General features: G+C 39.0%; 1 protein-coding gene across 25 annotated transcripts in view; it reads right to left on the bottom strand.

The window, feature by feature from the left end:
• The window catches only part of HIVEP2 (HIVEP zinc finger 2), a 214,846-nt gene that overhangs the window by 26,361 nt on the left and 164,584 nt on the right, over positions 1 to 23,901 (bottom strand). For 21 of the 25 annotated variants that reach the window (XM_089333692.1, XM_070073481.2, XM_051855303.3 and 18 more), the window contains one exon: positions 8,700 to 8,791. The exons of the other annotated variants lie outside the window; for them this stretch is intronic. The gene's annotated coding sequence lies outside the window, so the exon portion shown is untranslated. The remainder of the gene's footprint in view (positions 1 to 8,699; positions 8,792 to 23,901) is intronic. 25 annotated transcript variants of the gene reach the window in all.

Genomic DNA, 23,901 nt, shown 5'->3' with positions numbered 1-23,901 from the left:
GCCGGTGCCACAGGTGGAGGATTAACCAAGTGAGTCACGGTGCTAGCCCCGCTAAGTAGCTTTTAACACAGAAGTAGAACCAGGGAGTTAGAGAAAGGTGGAGAAAGGGATTTTATTTTTTTACCTTCTTACTTTTAATAAGTTTTGCTTATATTTTTTCCAACATGGGCATGTTCACTTTTTTTAAGTAAAATACTGATTAATAAAAAAAGATAGTATTATGCAAATGCACTGTAGATTCCCAAACTGAAACTCAGGTGCTGCTCCTATTCCCATGGCAAATTTGCTTCCTAATATACAACTCTTCTCTGATGATGATGAGAAAGGAAGTGAACATAGGAATTCCCAAAGAATAAATCTTTGGGGTGAAAACTCAGTATCCCCCAGATATTTGTAGCAAGATATCTGTAATCAGAGTTCCCACTGCTCACAGTCTTGAAGCAAAATAGATTTGTAATGCAACTGTCACAGAAATTAGACCACCAAACAGCCCAGGAAACCTTACTTTGCGAAAACTTTTACAATTGGATTGAAGTGCCCCCATGACTCCACAGCAATTTTCCAAAGCACCCTCTGAAAGGGAAGTGAAGACCTCCTAAAATTCCAAAGCAAACTTGCTCCTGTCAAATCCAGCCACCATGCTAACAAGAAGCATATACATTGTTGAATCTCACCTGGCTGGATTTTGTGTTTAATTAACTAAATATTTAAGGTTCATGTAGACATGACCTATGTCCAACTTTCAGAAGTAAGCATTCTCCAAAATGGAAGTAGAGTGTATTTCCAATTCAAGAGAGAAATGTTTGTGTTTTCAATAGGGCTCAGAGTTTGAATGGAATGTTTTCTAAGTTACTTACCAAATTTAATATTTTATAATGGCATTACTACATATGCAGTTCTAATGCTAACATAGATTGAGCATCCCTAATTAGAAAATCCAAAATTCGGGGATGGTATTTTGGTGTAGTGGGTTAAGCTGCAACCCATATGGGCACTGGTTCCAGTCCCAGCTGCTCCACTTCCAATCCAGCTCCCTGCTGATATGCCTGGGAAATCAGTAGAGGATGATGTGGATGGGTGCTTGGGCACCTGCATGCATGTGGGAGACCTGGAGGTGATTTCTGGCTCCTGGCTTTGGATCAGCCTAGCTCCAGCTGTTGTAGCCATCTGGGGAGTGGACCAGCAATAAAAGACCTCTTTCTGCCTCTCCCTCTCACTCTGTAACTTTGCCTGTCAAATAAATTAAAAATTAAAATTTCAAAAAAGAAAATCTAAAATTCAAAATCCTCTAAACTCCAAAACTTTTTGAGCACTGACAAGAAACTACAAGTGGAACATTCCACACCTGATCTCATGTGATGGGTTCCCAGCAAAACACGGATGCACTAAAAATATGATACAAAATTACCTTCAGGGGCAGGCATTTGGCCCAGCGCTTAATATGCCATTTGGGATACCCATGTCCTGTATCAGAATGCCTGGGTTCCAGTCCAAGCTCAGCTTTTGATTACATCTTCCTGCTCCTGTGCACCCTGAGAAGCTGCAGTGATGGCTCAAATAACTGAGTTCCTACCACTCACATGGGATATCTGCATTGAGTTTCTCTCCCTCTCTCTCTCTCGCAAATTAAATAAATAAAGTTAGTTTTAATACACATAGTCAGGCATTGTGACACAGTGAGTTAAATTGCTGTCTACAACACCTACCTCCCATAGTGGAGCACCAGTTTGAGTCCTGGATGCTTTGTTTCCAATCCAGTCCCCTGCTAAGGTGCTTGGAATAGCAGCAAAAGATGGCTGAGACTCTGATGGAATTTCAGGCTCCTGGCTTAGGCCTGCACCAGCCCTAGCCAATCTGATCATCTGGGGAATAAACCAGCAGATGGAGGATCTACTCCTGCCCCTCACCACTCTGCCTTTCAAATAAATAAATAAATTTTAAAAAAATTTAAATTAAGGGGCCAGCGCCGTGGCTCAATTGGTTAATCCTCCGCCTGTGGCACTGGAATCCCTTATGGGCGCTGGGTTCTAGTCCCAGCTGCTCCTCTTTCAGTCCAGCTCTCTGCTGTGGCCTGGGAGGGCAGTGAAGGATGGCCCAAGAGCTTGGCCCCTGGCACCTGCATGGGAGACCAGGAGGAAGCACCTGGCTCCTGGCTTCGGATCAGTGCAGTGCCAGCCATAGTGGCCATTTGGGGAATGAACCAACAGAAGGATGACTTTTCTCTCTGTCTCTCTCTCTCTCACTGTCTAATTCTATCTGTCAAATAATAATAAAAATTTTAAATTAAGAAATAACACTCAGGCTGTGTATATGAGGGGAAATAAGAAATAATACTATTCAGGCTGTGTATATGAGGGGTACATGAGATATAAATGAATTTCATACTTAGACTTGGGTCTCATACCCAAGATATCTCACTATGTATACACAAGTATTCCAAAAATATGAAATCAGAAACACTTCTGGTTCTAAGCATTGCTGATAAGCGATACTCAACATACAATAACAATAATAATAGTTGTCCTTTACTGTGTATTTACTATATGCAGAATACTGTTATGGAGTTTTCCATATATTATCTTATTCAGTCTTCACAGCAGCCATTGCTATAGATATCATCACACCTATTTTATAGTTGAGGGTGATGCTTAGGGATGTAGAGTGGCACAATCAGTCTTCAAATCCAAGTTTGGCTGAGCTCCATCTCACCCACTGTTAAATTTTACCACAATTTAAAACAATATATCTTCAACAACTTGTCCCCTGAATACTTTCACTAACTTCAAGATTTGGAATATCTGAACTTACAATGGTTCCTGCAAAACACGAGTCTATGAGCTCTGCAAGTTTAAGGTACAGAAACTGGTCACAAAATGCCATTTCCTACAAGTCATAAAAATCATCATTTAAATACTGTTCAAAATATGTGAAGTATTAATTGGGCACCTCCTGCTGGGAATAGGGTACATTCTCCCAGTAAATTATTTTCCTTTGTTCTTTGAAATCATTATTTTAAGGAACATAGGAGTGTCATAAGTGACGACTAGGCTCTTATCACTCCTCATCCTATGGCTCACAAAGAATAAATAATTTTGCTTAAAACATAAACTTAAATAAGAACACAAAATTTTATTTACTGTATCAATAGATTTAATAAATTATTAAATAGAATATAATGTTTTTATTAGCCAGGAGGTAGTACTTTAAAATCAAACATATGGGGTGGGCCCTGTGGCAGAGCGGGTTAATGCCCTGGCCTGAAGCGCCAGCATCCATATGGGTGTCAGTTTGAGACCCAGCTGCTCCATTTCACATCCAGCTCTCTGCTATGGCCTGGGAAAGCAGTAGAAGACAGCCCAAGTGCTTGGACCCCTGCACCTACGTGGGAGACCTGGAAGAAGCTCCTGGCTCCTGGCTTTGGATCACTGCAGCTCTGGCCATTGCAGCCAATTGTGGGGTGAACCAGGGAGTGGAAAACCTCTCTCTCTCTCTCTCTCTCTCTCTCTCTGCATCTCCTCTCTCTGTGTAACTCTAATTTTCAAATAAATAAATAAATCTTAAAAAAAATCAAACATGTAATTTTTACAGCTCACAATGAGTTGAAACCACTACACTAATGTAGATATAATTCTCATTCACTAAAGACACAGCATGCAACAGATGCACCAAATAAAATCCAAAGACAATATTATACTATCAGAGAATAGATCAAAAGATAAAGAATGGAGATTTACATAACATTCAAAAGCAGATATCTTACTATCAGAGCAAAAGTTATCTAAAGCATTAATTGTTTTGGGGTTTAATTTTTAGAAGAACAAGATGAATTAGAAAAAAATACTATCAGGGCTGTGGCTATGGTATAGTGGGTAACTGTCTGTGCTGCTGGCAATCCATTTGGGCACCAGTTCGAGTCTGGGATGCTCCACTTCGGATCCAGTTCTCTGCTATGGCCTGGGAAAGCTGCGGAGGATGGCCCAAGTCCTTGGGCCCATACGCATCCCAGATGAAGCTCCTGGCACCTGGTTTTGGATTGGTCCAGCTCTGGGCATTTTGACCATTTGGGAGTGAAACAGCAGACGGAAGATTCTCTCTCTCTCTCTCTCTCTCTCTGTAACTGCCTTTCAAACAAATAAACAGATATTTTAAAAAAGCAAAAATATTATCTATATTTTATTAAAAATAAATTTTCTGGCTGGCACCATGGCTCACTAGGCTAATCCTCCGCCTAGCGGCACCGGCACGCCGGGTTCTAGTCCCGGTCGGGGTGCCAGATTCTGTCCCAGTTGCCCCTCTTCCAGGCCAGCTCTCTGCTATAGCCCGGGAGTGCAGTGGAGGATGGCCCAAGTGCTTGGGCCCTGCACCCCATGGGAGACCAGGAGAAGCACCTAGCTCCTGCAGTGCAGTGCGCCGGCCACAGCCCGCCAGCCGTGGCAGCCATTGGAGGGTGAACCAACGGCAAAGGAAGACCTTTCTCTCTGTCTCTCTCTCTCACTGTCCACTCTGCCTGTCAATAAATAAATAAATAAATTTTCTAAAAAGTTGACAGGATCACTCTATAGTTTCCTAACAGCATTTATTATCTAGAAGGTGTTTTTTTTCTTTTTTTTTTCTTTTTTTTTTGTACAGGCAGAGTTAAACAGTGAGAGAGAGAGAGAGAGAGAGAGAGAGAGAGAGAGAGAGAGAAAGGTCTTCCTTCCATTGGTTCACTCCCCAAATGGCCACTATGGCCGGCGCGCTGTGCCAATCTGAAGCCAGGAGCCAGGTGCTTCCTCCTGGTCTCCCATGCAGATGCAGGGCCCAAGCACTTGTGCCATCCTCCACTGCCTTCCCGGGCCACAGCAGAGAGCTGGACTGGAAGAGGAGCAACTGGGACAGAATCCGGCGCCCCAACTGGGACTAGGACCTGGGATGCCGGCGCCGCAGGCGGAGGATTAGCCAAGTGAGCCGCGACGCCAGCCATCCGGAATGAGGTACCTTTCTCTGAAGGGAGGAGAGAACTTCCACTTTGACTAGGACCTTGTCTAAATATGATCAGTGTCGGTGAACTCAAAAGGCTTCCATAGCCTTGGAAACTCATGACAAGAGCCTAGGGTGATTACTGATGCCATAAACAAGAGTGTCAATTTGTTAAGTCAACAACAGGAGTCACTGTGCACCTACTCCTCATGTAGGATCTCTGTCCTTAATGTGCTGTACATTGTGATTTAATGCTATAACTAGTACTGAAACAGTATTTTTCACTTTGTGTTTCTATGTAGGTGCAAATTGTTGAAATCTTTACTTAAAATATGCTAAACTGATCTTCTGTATATAAAGAGAATTGAAAATGAATCTTGATGTGAATGGAAGGGGAAAGGGAGAGGGAAAGGGGAAGGTTGCGGGTGGGAGGGAAGTTATGGGGGGGGAAGCCATTGTAATTCATAAGCTGTACTTTGGAAATTTATATTCATTAAATAAAAGTTTAAAAAAAAGATTCAAAATTGTGATCCCAGTTAAAAAACACATGAATTCAATCATGCAATAGTTTGTCAGGAAAATCTCCTAAAAGGAAGAGAATTTCTCGATAAGCCTACCTATGATGTCCCCCTATCTTACCAAGAAACTAGATTATCTCCAGCCTGTACCATGCTTCTATATTCAGGGCTTGTGCCAGAAAAGCTCTGTTTGTCTGGTCTGAACCAAAAGTCTCATCAGTAGGTAATCATTCAGGTCAGCATTTTTCCTAACAGCACTAACTCGTCACTGCAGTGACAGGCTTAAAAATACTACCAGGGGAATGGAAGTCATTCCTATTTCACACAAATCTTTTACACTGGATTTTAAACAGTATCTGAGGATTCACTATTCTCTCCTACACCATTGATGCAGATCCTTCAACTCACTGCTACCCAGAAAATCACTTCCCTTCTAGAAGCTTCTGAGAAATACAAAGAAAGGCAAGTGGAAGAGAAAAAGAGTGATGGGTCCTTTTAAGAATTTACAGATCATATTTTAAAATGTGGACTTGTTTTATTGACTGGTTGTCTACAGCTGCTTTATCCCAGAAACAAAAACATTCTGTGAAATCATGTGTTGTATGGTATGTCTTTCTCTTTCCAACAAAGCAGGATTTGGGAGGGTTCTAAAGTTTCTTTGCTGCTCTCCCCCACTTTAAACTGAGGACAATAAATTCATTTTAAAACCATAGGGCTTTCAAAGTTAGTCTAAGGTCTGATAGGACATTTATGCTATTTTTGTTAGGGGTGGTACTTTTAGTAAGTGACTTCATTATTCCAAAAATTGCATAAAATCTTGAGCATGTGTTTTATTGCTAAAATGTATGAAAATGTCTTTAGATGGTAAAACACTTATATAAGTATATTATAGAAGGAAATTTACATTAAATGGATCATTCAGTCTAAGAAAATACTTTCTTTGGACCTCATAATATTATTACAAATCATTTAAGCATGCTATTGTATAAACTATAATTTTAACTAAATTTTCTCAATATACATCTAGTTAGAGTTGTAAAGATTATAGTATTGCAGCTAACTATAGCTACATTATTTCTCTATGATCACACAGATTCAAATCGCTTTTCAGATTCTCTAATAGTATATTGAAAGTAAAATTTGATTATTCCAATCAATTGATACATTTAAAAATGCAACGTGAGAGCAATTCTCACACGAAAACAGCTAGTTATCATTTTATTCACTGAGATTTCTTTTTATGGTAACCAAACCCACACAGTCATTTTTGGCACCCACTGCCAACAAAGGAGCGGTATTCCAAACACAGTTTCACACTCACATCTACAATGCTCCCTAACGTTTCTAAGAGCTGTGGGAGCAGTGAGGCATTTTACCAGATGACAAAATTCAGAAGATTTGACTTTGAGGTAACCTGTGGATGGTGATACACACAGCCCATGGGCATCTTACAGCCAGTGAAGACAGGCAGTTTCTAGCAGATTCACTCATTTTCAGAAAGGGGTAAGTTGAAAAAGCTTTTACCTTCTGCGTGGTTATTTCATTGGTAACAGAACTAAAGGAATTGAAGCAAAAGAAAGGAAAAAGGATCACAGGGAGAGGTCCCATTTTTTCTGAGTCTGCATCAGCCCCTCTTCATAGCCCCACTCAAATAAACTTGGCACCCAGTTAACTAATTTCCTCAGACAGGCCCCGAAAGGAAAGACCCAGCACTAATCTCCCATACAGACCTCCTCAGAGGTCCCTCCAGGATAACAGCTGGTGGGATTGGCAGCAAGGCAGGCTTGCTCTGCCGATGAATAAAAGCCTACAGTATCCGGGGCTGTCAATCTGGAACATTCTGCTTAGAAAAACACTATCATAGGAAAAAACTCTACCTCAGGATATTAATCACCACTTGAGTGGTGGCAGAAGTCAAGTGTGCATTAAAGAATAACATCCTAAATAATCATAGGGCAGAATGACAGGCATAAAACTCCACCCTTTGCTCTTTCCAGTAATTTAATAACAAAACAGTTTTGAACATTAAAATACTTATTTGGTCTTTTTGAGAATTTGGTGGTGTTCAAAAGAAAACACAAGAGAACTTTAAAACATTTATGGGAATGGAGTTAAGACATACTTATTTGGGTGCAAAATAAAGTTTGAAATCCTATGCATAGTTCTTCTAAAATTTACGTTTTCTTTGAACTTTTTGAATGTCCCTTGTATAGCTGTATGCCTTATGCTAGTAATTATAAAATGACATTTTAAAAGTGATGGCCATATATTTGTCTCTAAAATGAGATAGACCAATTATAAAATATTTAAGCAGTGCGTGGGCATGTCAGAGTACTACTGCTTTAACACTATAAACCCACTTTCCACTGAGACACCCGTTGCCTGACCTCTGCACGAAGTGCACATGCTCAGGGGGTACCAGGTAAGGGGAGAAAGGACCTTCCGAACAGACAGGACCAGTGCCAGAGTCCATCTGAATAAAGACTTATTTCCCCAGAATGCTTTTTAGAAGGCACCTTCTTGAGAGCCAAATTCATTACAAATGCTTCTTTTAGCAAAAATTCTCCTAACCTTGGTTCTCTTTAAAATGAGCAAAAAGTTGCCAGTAGAAGAAGGAATACATGTATTACATAAAATCCTGCCAAGCAATTCAGAGAATTTTTAGAGAAAAATACAAACATTGTAACGATGACCCTACAATTTGACATACTTAAAACCTAATCAGATATTTAAAACCTAAGGGAAAATTGAACTTTATTTTTCCATATGGGCTGCATCACTGCAGATATTTGTAGAATTTTCATGCTTAGTCAAGACATTTATGATTTATTTTGACTATAGCATGGTGCCTTTCATATTTTGACACAAATCTTTTGACAACTTTTTACGATTGTGATTTCACTTTTCTAGTGGAGTGCTTTCCCAATATACAGCAAAAGTAATTACTATTATTAAGAATTTATTAAATAGAATTTCACAAACTCAAAGAAGTTCTCTCAAATGAGGCTATCCCAATTAAGCCAGTTATCATTAAAGTTGATATTATTATGAACAGCAAAACTAAAAAAAATTCTCACAACATTCTTCTCTTTAGATGGAATATATATTGCTTATTCTTTTGGTGTCAACTCCAGCTCACATACAAGTTCATGGTAGGCCAGAACTGCTTTACAAATTAAATGTATAAACAATAGAATAAAATAATAAACTGTGATTATTAACCTGTTATCTTCATATTAGAACAGTGCATCACAACTGTCTGCTTTGCAAGACGCCAACTCTCCCGTAGAAACTTGTGCACAACTTCTGGGAATCTGAAAGATCAATGAGTGACTATTTCAAAGACGATGACACTACAGTGAATTTCACAGGCATACTTCTCCATGCACACAAAACACCTTCTTTTAGGAAAGAAAACTTGGAATTGGATCTCTCAAGAAATCTCTTAATGTCAACAAAAATTTTCCTTTCTCTTAACACAATTTAGATCTTTTTAGATAAATACTTGTATTAAAAGGGAACTGCGTATAATCATGAAAGCAGAGGCAATTTCAAAAATAAATCTAGAGCTAAAACTTGATGTGTTGGAACTAGAAATTTTGTCACTGCATCCATGCTACATTCTGCTTACAGCTAAGATTTCTACAAAACTTCTTTTGGTGCATCAGCAACTCAACTACACAGAAAGAGGCTGCCACAAATTCTTCTGTATAGTTTATTCCAGCAATGTTATGTTCTGGGCTAAAATTATTTTCTGAAAGTGGAATCCAAACAAAGCAAGTACAACTCTGAGATTTCGCATACTCTACTAAGTACTGAAGGAAGGGACTTTCTCATATTTAGAATGAATGTTTATCCAAGTCTGATCCAAAGAAACACAAGAGACTAAACCATTTAATTCAAATTGATTAATCATCAACCATCTCCAGAAGGTTTATTTTCCAGTATAAAAGTTCATTAAAAATATTAGTAGACTACTCATAGATGGTTACTATGTATCCGTTATTTTTAGAAAAGTATTGCTTTTGGGGCTGGCACTGTGGCATAGCAGGTAAAGTCACCCCCTGCAGTGCTGGCATCCCATATGGACACTGGTTGGTATCCCGACTGCTCCACCTCCAAACCAGCTCTCAGCTATGGCCTGGGAAAGCAGTAGAAGATGGCCCAAGTCCTTGGGCCCCTGCACCCATGTGGAAGACCTGGAAGAAGCTCCTGCTCCTGGCTTCAGATTGGCACAGCTCTGGCCATGTGGCCAACTGGAGAGTGAACCAGTGGATGGAAGACTTCTCTCTCTGCCTCTCCTTCTTTCTCTGTGTAACTCTGACTTTCAAATAAATAAATAAATCTTAAAAAAAAGTATTGCTTTTTTTCCTGACATTATTACACCAAAATCCTCACAGCAAGGACTAAAGCTTTAAGACACAAGAATTAAAATATGCCTTCCCTTAATGCCAGTCCATATGTGCACTCGAAGTACTTCAAGGCAGTCCTTGGCTTTAATTCCACCCCACCTCTTTTGTGCACATCACTGCAGTAGGACTTCGGGACACCCTGTGCACTTTGAGACATGAATCATTACAAGCAAGTAGGCCCACTCGGTTCCTCAAAAGACAAAAAAGGAGCAAAAAATAGCTTCTGTAATTGAAGCAAGAACCACGTCAGAGACCAGATGAATGTGGGTGGTCAGATAAGATTCTGTTGCTGCAAAGGGCAATTTATTAAGCAAATGCTAGAATTATTTTCCTTTTTAAACTTTGTTCTTCTTGCCTCAAATCAACCATTTGCTGGCACTCAAAATGACACCTGTCAAGCTCTACTGTTATTAAAATTGAGAGTTTCATCAATGTCAAAAACCATGATTGATTAATATTAAAGGGATGGCAGTGACATCATTAAAATACATGGTCTATAAGATAATTAACTAGCTCTTTTTAACACACCAAATATCAAATATCACTTTTTTTTAAAGTACTTCCAAAAAACCCAAAAAGTGTACCTTGATAATATGATCACAGCTAGTGTAAAGTAAGGATCTCTCAGAAAAAAAATATATAAATAAATACATAAAAGAAATCACTGATGTCTTCGGAAAACTGGCCTACAACCTAAATGGGCTGACATTCTATAGATAGAGCTTTTCACAGGAAGCAGTACATTGTAGGATTTACTGACTGCTCATGACTGGTCAACCCCTAGTCATTGAACTCACAGACAAGAAGGGAAAAGGAGAGCTTAATTCTCAGGAGATCAGTACTCAAGCCCATACCCTGTGGAAATCATCGTTCCTGCCAGCCTCCTCCACAGACAAAACAGAGCACAGGAGCGCCCCAGAGAAGCTGTGGCAGGACACATTCTCTATTTTGATTCTGCTTCTCCAGTCTTGCTTTCAAGACAATGGTCACAGGGAGTGGGAAACAACCCTTTCACATCTATATGTGACATTCCAGGTTATAAAAGGTTATATCCCCCTTCCCACTCAGTGAGAGCATTCAAAATTTGGTTCTATCACATGACTTGCAGCTCATGACCTCTTTTAATATTTTTGTTTTCCTTGAAAAACAAACAAAATGCAATGGTAATAGCATCATATTTATGTATTATGTTACAGGAACTTCAAGATAATATGATTTTAAAGCAAAGATTCCAACAGTATTAACATGAAAGATACAACATGGATTTAAGCAATCCTGCACAAATCATAGTTGCAAATTGGAAGTAATAATGGCACCTATGAGAAAGTAATTATTGTTGTTGCTAAAATGACACACACAGACATCATCATGGAGAAGTAGTAGTATTATTGCAATGAAGACACAGAGAAACCATCACAGCATTAATTTTAAGAGAATCTTTGGGGTCAGTTTCTGCCTCTTTCCTCAAATGGTATTGAGAGTGCAAACTTATGTTCTCTAGACATCCACAGTTTACACAGTATAAAGTTTAAACATGGAATAAAGGAAGAGAGAGAAGTAGACATTTGGTCTAGCAGTTAAGACTTCAGTCAGGACAGCCATGTCTCAAATCAGAGTGCATGCGACTGAGTCCCAGCTCCAGCTTCCTGCTAATGCTACCCCAGAAGTCAGTGGTAACGGCTCAGTTCTTGGGCTCCCACCATCCATATGAGACACTTAGAATAAATTTTTGGCTCCTTGTTTCCATCAGGCAACCTCAGCTGTTACAGGCATTTGGGAAGTGAACCAGCAAGTAAAAGCACACTCTATGCTGTGTGTGTGTGTGTGTGTGTTGGTCTATTTCTCATTCAAATTTTTTTTAAGGAAACATTTTTTTTAAAATAAGGAGAGACTGTCATTTCTTTGCTTTGGGATTATTGGATTCATAGGAAATTAATAGGTAAAGAAAAAAACTTACTATTTAATAAAATTAACACATTTTCAGAAAGTGCTAACAAATCTTGCTAGATATTCTCAAGTTATTCAAAATTCACTCCAAAATATGAAGTGAAAATTAACCTTCACATTACTAAATGTAGGGTGATTTTTCCATCAGCCTGCACGTTTATGGGAGAGATCTTTAAAAATATTGTCCAATCCTTCATCTCCTATGGGTAACAAATACTTGGAAAGCTTGAGTATTCTTGTTTCTGTTCTGGTGAGTTCTTTGTCTTTCTACTCTCTGTAGGGAAGAAAAATCTTTGGAATTAGATATTTATTTTTGGATGTTTACAGATTATTATCACTAACCTAAACAAGGGTCAGGTAGGGCTAACGATTTGAAGATGGAAAGATAAACAAATATTGTTAAAATATCCATTGTTGTTAGGATTGTTTACTTCTATCCTCTACTCTTCCAAATTATTTTAAAGTAGTGATGGCTTAATGGTTTAATATAACTCTTGAATGAATTTTGAAAGAGGTTTAGGTTTCACTGGCAAACCTCTAAGGCAACTATAAATACCTTCCTATCATTCTTGTTTTAGCTGAGGTTAAACATGTACTAGATTATAATTTTATTTATTTTTTTAGAAGACATATTTATTTATTTGAAAGGCATGGTTACAGAAAGAGAGAGGCAGAGGCAAAGAGAGAAATCTTCCATCAGCTTGTTCACTCTCCAAATGGCCATAACAGCCAGGGCTTGGTCAGGCAGAAGCCAGGAGCCAGGAACCTCATATGGGTCTCCCATATGGGAACAGGGGCCCAAGCAGTTAGGCCATCTTCTGCGAGCATATTAGCAGGGAGCTGTATCAGAAGTGGAACAGATGGGACATGAGCTGGTGCTCATATGTGACGCCAAGCACTGCAGGTTGTGGCATAACCTGCAGTACCACAGCTTAAGAGGAACGGATGATAAGATGAACCAGTCACACTTTGGATGGAAGCTGTCACAAGGAAAAAAGACTGCACACATTCTATGAAAAAATGGCCAAAAGGATCTAGAAACAAGACATGACATCATCATTTCTCAGTTAAAAGCAATGTTTAAGCATGATATGCTTAAAAGAATGAATAATACTATTCATTCACTAGAGAAAAGACACAGTATTTTAATTTTTCAGTAGGGAGTAGAAAAGATTCAAAAGTAGTGGCTAAAAGAGGGAGAAGGGCACGAAAGAGAAAGCAGGGTTCAAGATGCACTCCATGAATTTCACAAGATTTTGTAGATAGCTATCTTCCCTTCTTTCACCCCCAACAAGCACACAAAAGGAGGAGCTTCGATAGCTCACTGTGCCACTTTGGAGCGCCAAGAGTGGCCCAAGGCAAGAGTAGTGAGAGGCAGGTGAAGGCAGGCACAGGCTGGAAACCTCCAATCTCTGCCACTTCAATCAATTTGGTGACTGTAAGATATAAGCTTACCTCTCTAGAAATGGATTTGATGGAGCCAGTGCTTGTAGCACTGGCACCCCATGTGGGCACCAGTTCCAGTCTTGGCTGTTCCACTTCCAATCTGGCTCCCTGATAATGTACCTGAGAAAGCAATAGAGGATGGCCCAAGTCTTTGGGCTCCTGCACCCGTGTGGGAGACCCAGAAGAAGCTCCTGGCTCCTGGCTTTGGATCAGTGCAGCTCCAGCCATTGCAGCCATTTCGGGAGTGAAATGGCTCTCTGCCTCTCTCTCTCTCTCTCTCTCTCTCTCTCTCTCTCTCTCATTACCTCTCTGTAACTATCAAATAAATAAAATAAATCTTTAAAAAAAGAAATGGATTTGATATGAAGACACAGGTTGGTGTTTGAAGGAAAAACACAAGATATGAATAGGAAAGGGGAAATGGTCATTTTGGAATACGGGCCAATTTATAAATGAGACAAGGAGAAGGCTTTGAAAAGTCAAGATGTATGGAGAGAGGGACTCCCATACAATTTGCACAAGAGGAGGACAAGGCAAACAGAGTCTCAATGAGTTTATTTTGCCATTTTGCTTAGGATTCTGGCTCTAGAAACTGTAACATATACACATATAGAAATATCCCATCGCATCCCCTTTAAATACAAACAATTTTGGTGGCAATTAACAGAAGAAAGATCCCACAGCTACCTTTGGTCTATTGGCTGCCTCTCAGGAGGCAGGTAGTGCTGGAACACAGAACAGGCAGGAAACAAGCACGGGGTAAATTAAAAATAGCAAACAAAAAAAGCCAGCCACAAGGGCAGGCACATGTGTATTAGCAATTGTCATGTAAGCCTTCTTTTTTAAAAAATGTTTTAAAGATTTATTTATTTATTTATTTGAAAGTCAGAGTTACACAGACAGAGAAGGAGAGGCAGAGAGAGAGAGAGAGGTCTTCCATCCAGCAGTTCATTCCCCAATTGGCCGCAACAGCGGGAGCTGCGCTGATCCGAAGGCAGGAGCTAGGAGCCCCTCTGGGTCTCATACACGGGTGCAGTGGCTCAAGGACTTGGGCCATCTTCTACTGCTTTCCCAGGCCATTGCAGAGAGCTGGATTGGAAGTAGAGCAGCTGGGACTCAAACCAGCACCCACATGGAATGCCGGCAGTGCAGGTGGCAACTTTACCCACTGTGCCACACAGCGCCAGCCCCAAGCCTTCTTAACTAGGGTTTCTGACTATTTCATGAAAGTTTAGATATTTATTGAATACCTACTATATGCCAGAAAATGGGCTAAATTTATAATGTATGTATATATGGAAAAGACAAGCACAACATTTAAGAGCTCAGAGCTTTCCGAGGGAGACATTTGTAAATAAGTAAGTTCAGTGAAGTATTAAAGGTGTCTTCACATAAATACAGAGTACAAGGGAGCCCACAAAAAAGGAAGAAGTCAATCCTACTTAGAAGAAAAGAAAGACTTTATAGAGGCAAAGGCAATGAGCTAAGTTTTTAATGAAAACTATGAACACTAACATAAGATAGTACAGAGTTCTCAATGTTAGACTTGGAGATGAATACATTTGTTAATTGAAATAAAAATTCGGGCGGGCACCACGGCTCACTAGGCTAATCCTACACCTGCAGTGCCGGCACCCCGGGTTCTAGTCCCGGTCGGGGTGCTGGATTCTGTCTTGGTTGCTCCTCTTCCAGTCCAGCTCTCTGCTGTGGCCAGGGAGTGCAGTGGAGGATGGCCCAGGTCCTTGGGCCCTGCAACCGCATGGGAGACCAGGAGGAAGCACCTGGCTCCTGGCTTCGGATCAGCGCAGCGCGCCAGCCGCAACAAGCTGGCTGTAGCGGCCACCTGAGGGGTGAACCAACGGAAAAAGGAAGACATTTATCTCTGTCTCTCTCACTGTCTAACTCTGCCAGTCAAAAAAAAAATAAATAAATAAAAAAATAAAAATTCAAGACCTTATCGTTCCAGTCTCCATATAATTCCTTATAATTGTATATACTTGTATATATGTGTGTGTGTGGTGGAATGTTGGTTCTTGGGGATATTTAGGGTATATGGTGTTGTAGTTAAAACAACCTTATGTTCAGGTAAAGACCACAGAGAAAATTTTTTTTATTTCAACATTTGCTAGTGATTGTATTTTCAAAAGTCCTCTGGCCTTCTACTTGAGTCAGTTACAGTCTACTGAACACAATTTAACCTTTCTTTGATGATTTAGAATGGTATAGTACCCTCATCGCTCTGCATCTTGGCCTTAGCAATGCCAGCTTCTCCCTTCATGTGTCCTTCAACACATGTCACAGTTTCCAAGACTGGAGTTGTCACTGAAGTTTGGTTTCCTGAACAAATATTTGACATCAAGGAAGTCATATATCTTACTAATAAGTTTTAGAAGCAAATGGATAACTATAAACTTCTGTCACCTTTTAATATTTGAGCTTACTCTAAATCATGAAGAATTTAGCACTGTAAAAGGATTTAGAAATCATTGAATCCATCAGCCAACCACTAGGCGAAAAAGGTGAGAACAGAGAAGTCAAACGAATGGCTCAGGGGCCTGCAGCACACTGGGACAGTTCTGGTCTACACCAGGGCATTTCCAAACTTTCCAGCCAGCTATTTTCTACCATCCATACTACTTCTTTTTATTGAGTTTATTAATTTTGGCCCTACTGAATAAACAAAGACAATGGGTAAAGGAATGAAAAATTAAGAATAAATGATCTTGAACTTCAAATAAGCAAAGATGTTTATAAACCACACTTTATATTAATCAGCCAAACAGAAAATAACAATGGCTATAAAACAATACTCTGTTGAATTGTTTGCTGACTTTTAAAAGAAAACAACAAATTCAATGAAAATTTTAATGTTTACCAAATGAACAAATGGTAGTAAAATCAGGAGTCAGAATAATTTCTACAAGTATTACATTACTTCATAGCCAAAACAAAAATAACTAATTTATATCTAATTTTCAGCATAACTGATTTTCTGTTCTTAAGTTCACTCAAATGAAACTTTATAAAATCAACATTTTAAATAGAGCCATGAAATTATCTTCCCCAAATCAGTTAGTTCTTTCACTGACCATTACTAGAGGTAAGGTCCTTGGTTCACAACACTAAATTTCATAGAGAAAGCCTTTGGAGACATGGCAATCCCATATACACATCACCTTTTTTGCCTATTGGTTGGCTGATGGATTCAGGGATTTCTAAATCCTTTTACAGTGCTAAATTCTTCATGATTTAGAGTAAGCTCAAAAATTAAAAGGTGACAGAAGTTTATAGTTATCCATTTGCTTCTAAAACTAATTGGTAAGATATATGACTTCATACATAAATCTTCTGAAGAATGGGGCATTCAACAGCACCGTTTTTGCAAAAGAACAAGGTCGACCAGATGATTTGCAGAATTAAATCTTTTTGGGGGCTGGCAGTTTGACATAGTAGGTTAAGCCTCTACCTGCAGTGCCAGCATCCCATATGGACAGCTGTTCATGTCCTGGCTGCTCCTCTTCTGATCCAGCTCTCTACTTAAGGCCTGGGAAAGCAGTGAACAATGGCCCAAGAGCTCAGGCCCCTCTACACATGTGGGAGATCTGGAAGAAGCTCCTGACTCCTGGCATCGGATTGGCTCAGCTCCAGCCACTGTGGCCATCTGGGGATTGAACTAGTGGATGGAAGACCTTTCTCTCTGCCTCTCCCTCTCTGTCTGTAATTCTGCTTCTGTAATAAATAAATAAAATCTTTCAAAAAATCTTTTTTGTCTTTTCAATTGCAATATATATTTCAATTTATATTTTTTTTATTTCCCTTTCTTTCAAGTCCCTCTATTCTTTTATTTTATTTTAACCTTTTAAACAGAGGGGAAAAAACTAAGGCAAAGCATTAATATGTTCTTTTTTCTCTGAAAAAAAAAAAAAGGCAAGGCCATCTAATGGGAAGGAGGAGGTCGAGTTGGTTGAGGGGCCTGATACATTTAAAGAGTAATTTTTCCTTAGTAATTAATGCATTTAACAATCTTAAAAACAACATTTCTGGGACTTCTGTTGTAGTACTGCTTGTGAGGCTGGCATTCCATGTGAGAATGCTGGTTGGAATCCCTGATGCTCAGCTTCCTCTCCAGCTTCCTGCTAACGCATCTGGGAAAGTAGCAAGAAGATGGCTCAAATACTTGGGATCCTGCCACCCAAGTGTGAGACTAGAATGGAGTTCCTGGCTCCAGGCTTCAGCTTGGCTTAGACCTGGCTGTTGTGTGCATTTAGGGAGTAATATAAGATTTCTAGGTCTCTGTCTTTCTGTGTTTCAAATTAAGAAACAAATAAATATTTTTAAAGGAAAACAATATTATTAGGCTATTTAGTAACAGTATTTTGCATTAGGATATATGAGGAGTCTTCAAATAGTTCTTGGCATATGCATATTATGAAAAAATTATGGGGGCAGGCCCTGTGGTGCAGTGGGTTAATTGTCCACCTGCGGCACCAGCGCCAGCGCCAGCATCCCGTATGGGTGCTGGTTCTACTCCTGGCTGCTCCTCTTCCAATCCAGCTCTCTTCTGTGGCCTGGGAAAGCAGTAGAGGATGGCCCAAGTCCTTTGGCCCCCTGCACCTGCGTGGGAGACCCAGAAGAAGCTCCTGGCTCCTGGCTTGGGATCGGCACAGCTCCAGCCATTATAGCCATCTGGAGAGTGAACCAACAGAAGGAAGACTTTTCTCTCTGTCTCTTCCTCTCACTGTAACTCTCTCAAATAAATAAATAAAATCTTTAAAAAAAAACTATGAATGCATTTCAAAAATGTTCGTACCAAAATAAACTTACCTTTTAATTACATTTTCCATGAATTTTTGAAGTACCCTATACAAAGTTTATCTGAGTTGATACATGTCCAAATCATTTAATAAAATATCCTAAAGTTTATATTCTATATTTCAATAAGTCTCTGAGCATAATAAACTATAAATCCCTGTATATGAACAGATTTAAGGTGTATTTTTAAAAATGTATGTACCACTTTTTGACTTTCTTTAAATATCTTTATCAGATCTTTTATAATGTAAATCTGAAACTGATATATAGTAATCTTAGAAAAGTTATTGAGTTTTAGAAATATATACTATTAGTTAATATCTGGAATATAAATTATTTCCCTTATAAATTAACTACATATGGTATATGTATGAAATATAATAATCATAATATATAATATATAACCAAGTATATATATATATAACAATAAATAAAAAAAAACATAATAACCAAGAATAAACTATAAATGAAATATTTTGAATGTCCCACAGGACACACGACAGACTGGCAGAGCAGGAAATCCATAGATATGGCAGTTGAATGAATGGATGACTAAATAAATTCAAAAATAAACTAAGTAGTAAGCATGAATAGATCCATGGGAGTGGGTTTGGGACTCAAGTTCTTCTTGCCTAATGAGTGAAAAACCACATCATGAACACTCGGATGCAGAGACTGGAAGAGAGCACGGCAAGTCCACCATCGCATCCAACAGCTGAGGAAACTGAAACCCAGCAGGACACAGTGATCAACCTAACTGGAGCTGGAGAAAGTTGAGCATCCTCAAACCCAAAAAAAGATTAGTGGTAGAACTTTTGGTAACCTGATATAAAAAAAATTGTTGTGAATATTGATAGCACACAGATAAATTATATTGACATTTTATATAGGAGAAAAAGTTTAAACATTCAACCAATTTATCTTTGACCAAAAGTAATAGAGGTATAAATCTGTTTAACTAGGACGCAAACAATAAAATATAAATTTAACTTGGTCTCTCCAAATTTCCTAATTTCCCTCTCTACTTCCTTATTGATTATAGTACTCATTTCCATTACTAAAGACCATGGGGCTTGATGCTGACTCTATGCATACTGAACGTTCAATCTGTAACTGGGAAGATCTTGGAAAACTGGAGGAAAAGAGAGGTGGTTCCTGGATTAGAACTTGAAACCCCTGAGGCAACACAGACATGAACTTCTGCCCCAAGTAATGGTCATGACAAGTCAGACATGACTAACCCTTGAGATAATAAAATGTCATCTCTTAAGGTTGCTCAGGAGCATCCCTACCGTTTAGATGTCTGTGTATATTTATTTCACTGATCTACTTGCTCTCTAGAAGGACAGAATGGTGTAGTATTTAAGGCACTAAACTGCCTAGGTTCAAATCACAGAACAAGCACTTACTAGTTATGCGATCATGGGAATCTTAGGGTAAAAGAAAAAAAACACTATCAACTATTTCCCATTTCATCTGGTTGTGAGAATTCAAGGAGACACACTGAATTCAGTAAACACAAAGCACTTCACAGAGTGTATGGTGCAAGGAATACTGTTGTTGTTATCATGGGTTTCAAATGCCCACAAAGATTTAGTCAGGGCCTTGTTACCCCTGTTCCAAATGGTACCAGAGTATCATGCCAATCTGAGGACCAGTGTTGAGCACAGCAGGTTAAGCCACTGCCCGTGATGCTGGCATCCCACAACACAGTGCTGGCTTGAGTCCTGGCTGCTCCACTTCCAATTCAGCTCCCCACTAATGCATGTGAGAAATCAGCAGATGACAGCCCAAGTGCTTGCACCTCTGACAGCCACATTGGAGATCAGGATGCAGTTCCTGGTTCCTGGCTTCAGTTTGGCCCAGCCCATGCTGCTGCAACCATTTGAGGAGTGAGCCACCTGATGGAAGACTGCTCACTCTTTCTCTCTCTGTTCAGACTTAGAGTGCGATGCAACTGCATTGGATGACGATGGCCCACTCAAGTCTACCCTGGTCCTAACTAAGCCCTGAGGTCCAGTTTAAAACCATAATGCAACCCCTTTCCTGACCCGCCCCTCACCCTGACCTCTGGGCACAGGAATGAAGAAGGAATTCCTGAATGTGGAATTTACTCAAAATTGACAACGCAGTTTTCCCAAAATATACAAAATTGTTGGAGTGAAGGAGAAATCCAATAAAAAAGTACCAAATTTGGAGCCAGGAAATCCATACTCTTATGCCAATTCTAACACAAGGTTGCTGTGTAATCTTGGACAATTTATTCAACTTTCTGATACTTTTTACACTCATAACAAGGAAATGATAAATCATGGTATAACCAGGATGTGTGACACAGTAGGTTTTCAAGATAGTGAATTTTAAAATGTAATTGTATCGGGGGGAGATCTTATGAGAAAAATAATGCAAGAATTAAAGATTTTGTGTCTCACAGTTTCATGTAACTACCTAAAACAACATTGCAACAGTCTTGGTTCTGCTCATTTCTACAGGCACTTAGGAAATATTTAAAGTGCCTGAATGTTCACTTTTTATTGTATCCTGAGTAGCTGAGGTGATTTTTTTCAGTACTTTTTATCTTTTTAAAGTATTTTAATTAATTAAAAGGCAGAGAGACAGAGAGAGAGATCAGCCATGCACTGATTCACTCCCCAGATGCCTACAGTAGCTAAGCCTGGGCCACGCTGAAGCATGGAAGCTGGAACTCAGTTCAGGTCTTTCAGGTCTTCCATGTCGGTGGCAAGGACCCAGTCACTTGAGCTATCATCTGCTGCTCTTCAGGGTGCATATTAGCAGAGAGCTGGACTAGAGAGTGGAGCCAGGACTCCAACCTAGATGTATGTGATATGGGTGTTCCAAATGCCATTTTCACTGCTGAGCCAAGTGTCAACCTCCTTTGCTGTGTTGTAATCAGTAATTTATCAAAGGAAACTGATGATATGATTCTTATGCCAAAGTGCCCTTCCCCAACTCAGTGAGTACCAAAATATTTACTACTTGCAACTAGGAGCAAGGGAAGGTGTCTATTCTAGTTTATTTATCAATTAAAATCAAGTTGTGTCATTCACAATTTCTAATTGTTTATTTAAAGTGAAGGTACATGGGAGAATTTATGTAGTCTCCATCTCAGGAAGAATTTTATTTTTATGCAAAACTAATTTTCTGGACTTTAAGTCTCTTTAGTGTCTCTCTTTAGATTGACTGCTAGAGAGCTAACATCTAGACTTGTGGTATTCTTCTAGGAAGCATCTAGACTTTTTAGGAATGCACACTGATCACTAACATCATTTCTAGCTTCTAGTATTATTTCTACCTTCATTTTCCATTGTCTCCTAATCACACTAAAGAGCACACACACACACACACACACACACACACATCTTAATACTGGGGACAATTACAAAACATATTATAAATGTAGTCAGGAACTGTTTCCAAAATTGAATCTATTTGTAATTTCAATAGTATTTGGGCAGTACAACTGAAAACTAATTGGTTCCAGGTACATAAAAAGTAATGGAAACTCTCTAAATATGTCTTTTCCTTCAGCCTTCAACTGTGTTGATTCCAAGAAAAGAAAAACTTTGCAAATACAACAGAAAAGGTACACGTAATGCAACTCAGCAGAAACACTAATTATTTTCCTTCTCTAAGAAACTGAATATGAATAATATGGAAATAATATGATCAAATTGTATTATCTTTGAGACATGGTCAAATTTCCAGCTGCTGTCAAAGCTCAGCAGCAGACATGGTAAATGCATCTGACATATTCTTGGATGCAGACAACTTACACTGGCAGATCCCACACACAAATCCTGTGCAGTGTACCCAAGGAAGGGGATGGATGAAGGTTTTGCATTTGTTGAACACTCATGGGTCATTAAATAAGATTTAGAAATGTACTTTTGATCAGAAAGCGTTTGAATACTCAAATCAACTTCTGTTTTGAAGGTATCTGCATCAAAGTACTGTGGTGCCACTAAAATTTTAAGCAGTGAATTTAAGAGCCTGAAAATGATTTTCAGCATCATTTTGGTTAACCAGTTATATGTGATTTAATCTGATCTTTCTTTTCAAATAAATCCAAAACTAGAGAATGTGTGTCTGGAATTCATAATTTGAATTTTAGTCAACATTAACCAAAATCCAATATGGGCATACTGGCTTAATTTCTACATTCTTTACACCTATATAAATAAATTGAAGAGCATAATTTAAACAATGCAATCAGAAATTTTTCATCCTGAAAAAAAAATAAAAAAATTTAGTGCATTTGTTTCAGCTTTGAAAGCAGTTTGCCAAAATCCACAGGCCCACAAATGGTCTCAGTTCACACAACATTGAGTGACTCCATGTTAACTAGTGCTATTTGGAATCTCACTTTGTTTCTTTCTCTTACATCATTGAAGGGAAGAGAACTTGCTTGAATAAATTCTACTAAGAATTCTTCTTTAGCACAGATTCTCCTCCAAACAATAGCAGAAAAAAAAATAAGCAAAAACAGATAAGCAAATAAAACACATAGAAGATTACTAAATTAAGTATTCAATCATATTGTCTAATTTTGATCAGTTTTGTTCTGGTTTCATTGAGAGATTTAGACAAGGTGTCAACACTAACTCTACTGCAGCATCTGCTCTCTGATTTAACATGGGTGTAAATTATTTGAAAAAGTAGATTGTATTTCTTTCATTAGATAATTAGCAAATAAAATTTAGAGAAAAGCTGTTATAGCAATGCTTGTATATATATTTCATTTTTCTAAGTTTATCATTTCAGCCTCATAATATCTAATATAATAAGAGCAGGGGGAAACCAAGGCTCAGCACATTAAGCCATTGTCAAGGCCATTTCTCAAAAGATCACACAAGGGCATCCTCTTAGCCTCGTGCTTCCCAGGGCAAGGTAATTTCATGGACCACACATGAGCATGAGTTTTAAGGTCCTCTCTGCTATGGAATAACCTTCTGTGAACTCCTTATGTTCCAGGAGCTTAAGTTTCCTAATCTGTAAAATGGAACTATTAAAGGTGTTGGTGAGCCACAGTTGAGGAGACATAAATATGGACTGTCCATTAAAGTTGCCTGAGTAGATAATGCCATTGTCATTGGAAGCAGTTTTGTCACTATCTAATCCCATCTTACGTGATAAACTTATCATATTAAATGTGGAATTGATTATATAGATAGGATAAAATGTCAAAGGGATCATGTAAATAAGCCCAAGTGTCTGGTAATAACAATAGATAGAATTAAAAAGGAGAGAAAGCTCCAACATGGGAAGCAGTCCACACAGCAGACTCATAGAATGACAAATGCCTTAAACAGCACTCTGACCTCACAATCAGCCCCTAAGCCATTCAGATCTGGTGAAAATCCCATGAGAATATTTCAGGCATGGAAAGTGAAGACATAGTGGCAAAACTGTTCTGCATAAAGGATCTCTGTGAATGAGACCCCAGTGGAAAGAAGGGGCCATCAAAGAAGGATATACTTTTCTCTGAAGGAAGGAGAGAACTTTCATTTGCATATGGCCCTATCTAAATACTGATGGAGTTTGAGGACTCAAAAGGCTTCCATAGCCTTAGCAGCTCATGACAAGAGCCTCAGGTGGTCACTGACATCAAAAATAAGCATGTTAATTGTTAAATCAACAACAGGAATCACTGTGTGCTTACTCCCCATGTTGGACCTCTGTCCTTAATGAGGTGTACTATGAGAATTAATGGTAAAACTTGTCTTCAAACTGTACTTTATACTTTGTGTGTCTGTGTGGGTGTAAACTGTTAAAATCTCTACTTAAAA

The sequence above is a fragment of the Oryctolagus cuniculus genome, chromosome 5 (genome assembly GCF_051225735.1).
Source record: "Oryctolagus cuniculus isolate XC-2025 breed Fujian yellow rabbit chromosome 5, ASM5122573v1, whole genome shotgun sequence".
Classification (NCBI taxonomy): domain Eukaryota; kingdom Metazoa; phylum Chordata; class Mammalia; order Lagomorpha; family Leporidae; genus Oryctolagus; species Oryctolagus cuniculus.
This window is presented reverse-complemented; position numbering and strand designations above follow the sequence as displayed.